The 6,092-nt window shown below is 44.0% G+C and overlaps 1 non-coding gene across 1 annotated transcript; it reads left to right on the top strand.

The window, feature by feature from the left end:
* Positions 1 to 5,028: 5,028 nt before the first annotated feature.
* Positions 5,029 to 5,135, top strand: LOC120257325. The gene has a single exon (XR_005535643.1). It is a non-coding gene; the product is annotated as a small nucleolar RNA R71 (small nucleolar RNA).
* Positions 5,136 to 6,092: the final 957 nt, after the last annotated feature.

The following is a 6,092-nucleotide window of genomic DNA, read 5'->3' as shown; positions in this document are numbered from 1 at the left end:
AATACAACTTAAAAATACTTCTAACTTCGTTCTAAACATAAATCATCTTTCTAATTGAAGAAACGAAGAATTATTAACCAGATTCATCTATGAAAATCATGAATTGATGAAGGAAATCATAAATAGGGCTTACCGACGAGTTAAAGTAAAAGAACTACGAATCAGCCGAAAAACCTTGCAACAATCCTACCAAATCGGCGCTAGGAGGTTGGGGGTTGATGTGAAAGTGCTCCCAGACGAATGGAGGATGTGAGGGAGAAGAGAAACGACTATTCTTTAAAAAGAACTCGCGCCTCTTGGCATTCTATACATCCACAGGGCCGTGCGGAAATTACCCACGCCCGTGCGCCCCTACAGGAGAGCTTCACAGAGGCAGGTGTATGCCCCTGGACGCTCTCGGGAAAAACTCTCACTAACTCTGAACTCTCTCGCACGGGCATGCGGAAAATACACACACCCGTGCGCCAGACCGACAGGGGGCAGCCGCACACCCCTGTGGCTTCTCTGGAAATCCGAGAAAAATCACTAAGTGTTCCACACGCCCGTGCGGAAATTCTGCACGGCCGTGGGCATTCACAGGCCCAGCTCATAGGGGTAATCACACACCCTTGTGGCTTCTCGAGATGGAGAGAACTCCTCTGCAGAGTTTCGCAGGGGCGTGTGGAAATTACCCACGCCCGTGCAAGTTTCACAAGATCGCCCACAGGGGCGAGTTCACGCCCCTGTGCACTCTCGGGATAATTTGACAAACTCTGCAGGAAATTACACGCCTGTGCGGAAATTACCCACGGGCGTGCGATATTCGCATGGTAGTTCACAGGGGCAGCCACAAGCCCTTGTGCCTTCTCTGGATGAGCTCGCAATACAAATCCACGGGCGTGCTGAAATTCCACACGCCCGTGCGTTTTCTCTGGATGCCTTAGAAAAACCTGCAGGCTCTGCAGAAAGTTTCTAAACATGTTTACACACTCAGAGCCTGTCCTAGTATGCAAGTTGAACCAGTGAAAAACATGGAATAAAGCTCAAACACTATAACTTCGCCAATTCCACATGAAAACACACGATGAATACTCAAAGCAACAAGAAAATCTCAGCACAAGCATCTAAAAATCAAGACACCAACACTTAACAAATTATTCATGCAAACAAACTAAACTAGAAGATAAGAAAACAGTAAACACTTGGGTTGCCTCCCAAGAAGCACTTGTTTAACATCACTAAGCTTGACGTACCTTGTCTTACCTCACGGGGGTTCATAGATGAAGGTTGCCCTCTTACCTATGACTTGAAAGCATGATGTGCAAAGTCTCTTGAGGATAGAGGGTGAATTATCGGGCTTTGGACCACCTAGCGATGGTTCATCCAACTCTTTCGGTTTGCTGATGTCTCCAATAGCCTTGGAGTGTTTCCGGTGGTGTCTCCTAGCCCTCTTCATTTTCCGGATCACCTTCTTCAAGATCCCCGGGGTAGATGGTACTTCTTCCGTCGAACCAAGCATCATTACTTCTTCATAATCCTCCTCTTGGTCGAACAAACCCTCGTATGGGTCCGGATTGAACATTTCCTGCATTTATTCATCAACAATCTCATCAGTAGTGTCTAGAAAGTATAAAGTATCATCGAAATCAAGAGAATGCCGTATGGCTTCAGCAAGGCGGTATGTGAGCTTGTCATCTCCAACCCTCAAAGTTAGCTCTCCGCCATCCATGTCAATCAATGCCTTGGAAGTCCGTAACAACGGTTTCCAAAGTATCAAAGGTACATCCGCATCCTCATCGACGTCTACCACTACAAAGTCAACCGGAAAAATGTACTTGTCCACCTTGACAAGCACGTCTTCAATGATGCCTCTTGGATGTCGCACTATTCAGTCCACTAGTTGCAAAATCATCCGAGTAGGCCTAGGCTCGCCTAAGCCTAGCTTTTGAAAGAAGGTGTATGGCATAATGTTGATACTGGCCCCTGAGTCCGCCAATGCTATTTCCTCACCTAGATTGCCAATATTACACAGAATGATGAAGCTTCCCGGGTCTTTCTTCTTGTTCGGCATGTTATTTTGCAATACTGTCTAGCATGAAGCATCTAAAATCACTGAAGCACTTTCCTCCAACTTCCTATTATTAGTCAACAAGTCTTTCAAGAACTTTGCATACTTAGGCATTTGGGCCAATGCCTCAACAAAAGGAATATTGATGTGGAGTTGCTTGAACAAACTCAGGAACTTCTTGTACTGTTCATCCCCTTGGTCATTTTTCAATCTAGAGGGATAAGGGATTCTTGGCTTGAAAGGTGGGGGTGCCACCTCTTTCTCTTTGCTTGTTCCCTCTTCTACCTCTATAACCTCGGGTACGTGTTCTTTTGGCTTCTCACTCGAAAGCCTACCTTCAACCTCACATGCTCTATAAGGTTGGTGTCTGTATTGCTTGGCAAGCTTCCATGTGGCCTTTCAGAGAGAGACTTCGCAATTTGCCCCACCTGGTTTTCAAGGTTATGCAAAGAGGCAGTGTGGTTGCGATGTGTAGCCTCGACTAATTCAAACCTTGTATTTGCAGATTGCACAAATCTAGTCAAGTGCTTCTCTAAGTCATTCATTCAGGTTTCCAAACCAGAGACTTGATAAGTGCTTGTGTGATATGAATGCGAAGCATTCTTTCCTTATGTTGAGCATTACTTTTCTCAGATTTTTACACTAACATGTGTGTTTTTATGTTACTTTTGTGCAGGTAGGGTTGTGAGGCTGAGTATGAAGGAAAGAAGCCAATGTGGATCATAATGCACCGATTTTGGAGGAAATCTTGCTAAGGTTCAAACGCGAAGACATTGGTCGGGTGCGAGATGCTAGAGTGTGTGCCAACCTCCTTGTATTTGAGTTAGCACAACCATTTGGAGGGGCACAAGGAGAGTCACAGTCAAGCATTCCGACTTATGCACATAGAACAAGATCTCCACCAAATTCTCCGTCATTAAAGAAGCAAAGCGATCCACGACGTGAACGTGTGCCCATTTATGTCACCTCGATGAAAGTATGCACTCGGGAAGTATTTTAGGACAGGTACTATAGCAGAGTATTGTAGCAAAAGTACTGAAGCAACACTGTTCACAGCCGGCCAAGAAAACAGGAATTCAGAGAATCCACACGGGCGTGTGGAAATTATACACGGTCGTGTGGAAATTCCACATGGGCGTGTGAGAAATCCACAGGCCCGTGTGGTCACCTGATTCCAGCCCTATTTATGTCGATTCAGCCCTGATTTCAGAATTCTTTTCTCCATCTTTTCTCCATCTTTTCCCCAACTTGAGAGAGGGTTTCGGCTAGAGTTTTGAGAGGTATTGGCTAGGGTTTTGGAGAGATTCTACGGCTCCGACATCATCATTCCTTAGGAAGAAGGTTGGTAGGGGAGCTTCCGTCGAGGCGTATCCTATACCGGATAAGGGAATCTTTGAATGACGAAAAGAGGACTTTCCATAATACTATTGACATGATTATCGAGGGTGTTTTTCTATGGATTCATTGCTTTTACATTCTATTTCTTTGATTGTAGTTAGCACCATGGAGAGCTAAACCACTAGTGGGTACTTGGGTATTTGTGAACCCTAGGATATATTTGTTTAATTGAATCTTTTTATTATGCTTTCAATTAATTGATGTTTGTTGTGAGTTCCAACCTTGAATGCTTGATTGTATGAACATTTCCCCTAGAGTGACACTAGGATTGAGAGTTCTTGTTGGTAACCTTGTGAGTGAGTAACACACCACGAGCGTTTGATAAAGCTAGGTTGGAGAGGGTTGAGAGGGTGAGTCGAGAGGTATAGTGGCGTCTCCTTTCCCCTCCGATGTGATAGATTCTATCTCTGTTCTTCGAGTTCTTTGCATCCATAATAGAGTGAATGGTCTAAGAGATGACCCTCCGCTGGGACTTAGTTGCTCGTGCAACGGAGTGAAGCGTTGAGGTGATCTTAGTATCTAGGGCTTAATTATGGTTAGGGACTTTCCACCTGGACCAAAGGGTTAGGTATATAATTAGGAAGAGATTTATCACTTGGAATACCTAAAGCTCATTGCAACTCTATTCGAGTGTGAGGTTGAGAGGTTATTTAATCTCTCGTCCGGGACATGTATAGAGTTAGGCATAGTTGACCTTAGATTTGGGACTATGTATTTAAGGATTTCCACGAGTCACCATTGCATTGATTAGGAAGCATAATAGAGGGTTCTTGCACTTGAAATGATTGTCCTAGGCGGAGCATTATCCGAGTACCCCATCTTTATCGATTGCCATACCTCCCTCTTTACTCTTACTCTCTTACTTGTTTTTACTTTTGAGAATTGAATCATTATCGCACTCATCACTACTGATCTTTCACATAGCTAAGAAGCGGATTAAGTGTTTTTATTCCTTATTCCCTATGGATTCGATACCCGCTCATCCGGGATTATTACTTCGACAAACCCGTGCACTTGCGGGATATATGCATGGGGACCTTGTCAAGACTCTGTTTTCCACAAGAGGTGCTTATTGTTGTTGTTGTTGGAAACCCGGTGGCCCCATAGACTTTTGTCGACCCTGATTAGTCCATGAGAAATTGGGATGATTCTTCCAACCCGGATTGTTGGTATTGCTATATGGGTTTCCTTGAGGTCTCATGCCATTACTTACAAAATTAATGTTCTGCACCGAAGAAACATCACCGATAGAGATCGGGCAATCAGAGGGAGCATGTCCTCCATGACACCCGATGCAATTCGTCATGGCCGCCACTCTATTTAAAGTTAGAAGATCTAACTTCTTACTCAAATTTTCCACTTGAGCCGCCAATGAAGTTACCGCATCTATTTCATGGAGACCGGCCAATTTATTCTTCTCCCTAGCATTCCATTAGTAGTTGTTTAACCGAATTTCTTCAATTAACTGACGGGCCTCATCGGGGGACTTGCTACATAAGGTACCTCCTGCTGCCGTATCCAAGAGTTGCCTTGTACTCTGGTTCAAACCATTATAAAAGGTCTGAACAATCATCCACTCCGGGAATTCGTGTTGCGGGCACTTTCTCAGGAGCTCCTTGAACCTTTCCCATGTCTCGAATAGAGACTCTGATTCCAACTGAACAAAGGATGAGATCTCATTCCTAAGCTTTGCTGATTTTTTGGGAGAAAAATAACGGGCCAGAAAAGCTTCTACCATCTCCTCCCATGTGGTAATTGACGCTCTAGGTAATGAGTGTAGCCACTGCTTCGCTCTCCCCTTTAGGGAAAATGGGAAGGCACGCAACTTGATTGCATCATCCGTCACCCCGTTTATCTTCAGCATATCACACACCACAAGAAAGCTCTCTATTTGACTGTTTGGATCTTCATTGGCCAAACCATTGAATTGTGCGGATTGCTGCAACATGTGGATGAATGCCGGCTTCAGTTCGAAGTTCTGAGCTATAATCGTGTGACGGACAATACTCGACTGTGTCCCCAACACTGAAGGTCTGGCATAATCCGATAATGTTCGCTGCTGCTCATTCTGTTCTACCATGTTTTCAGATTCTTCCACTTCCAAATGAGCTAAATTACACTGTTCTTGCACAGGCTCTTTCCCTTTTCTTCTAAGTGTACGTTCAAGCTCAGGATCTCCTTCAATCAATATTGAGGGATTCCCTCGGGTAATAACCTGGATATACACCCAAAAAGAAAGAAAAAGAAATCAGAACGATGATAGAATAAGAAGATATGAAATAGAATGTATTGTGAAATAGCTAAGAAAACAAAGTGCAAAGTATCTCTAAACGCCTACTCCCCGGCAATGGCTCCAACAACTTGACAAGTTCCCCTTGCGTATATCCCACAAGTGCACGGGTTTGTCGAAGTAATAATCCCGGATGAGCGGGTATCAAATCCACAGGGAATAAGGAATAAAAACACTTAATCCGCTACTTAGCTATATGAAAAATCAGTAGTGATAAGTGTGACAATGATTCAATTCTCAAAACTAAAAACAATAAGTAAGAGAGCACGAGTAAAGGAGGAGGTAAGGCAATCGATAAAGATGGTGTACTCGGATAATGCTCTGCTTAGGATAATTGTTTCAAGTGCAAGAACCCTC

The sequence above is a fragment of the Dioscorea cayenensis genome, unplaced genomic scaffold, assembly GCF_009730915.1.
Source record: "Dioscorea cayenensis subsp. rotundata cultivar TDr96_F1 unplaced genomic scaffold, TDr96_F1_v2_PseudoChromosome.rev07_lg8_w22 25.fasta BLBR01002016.1, whole genome shotgun sequence".
Lineage (NCBI taxonomy): Eukaryota > Viridiplantae > Streptophyta > Magnoliopsida > Dioscoreales > Dioscoreaceae > Dioscorea > Dioscorea cayenensis.
This window is presented reverse-complemented; position numbering and strand designations above follow the sequence as displayed.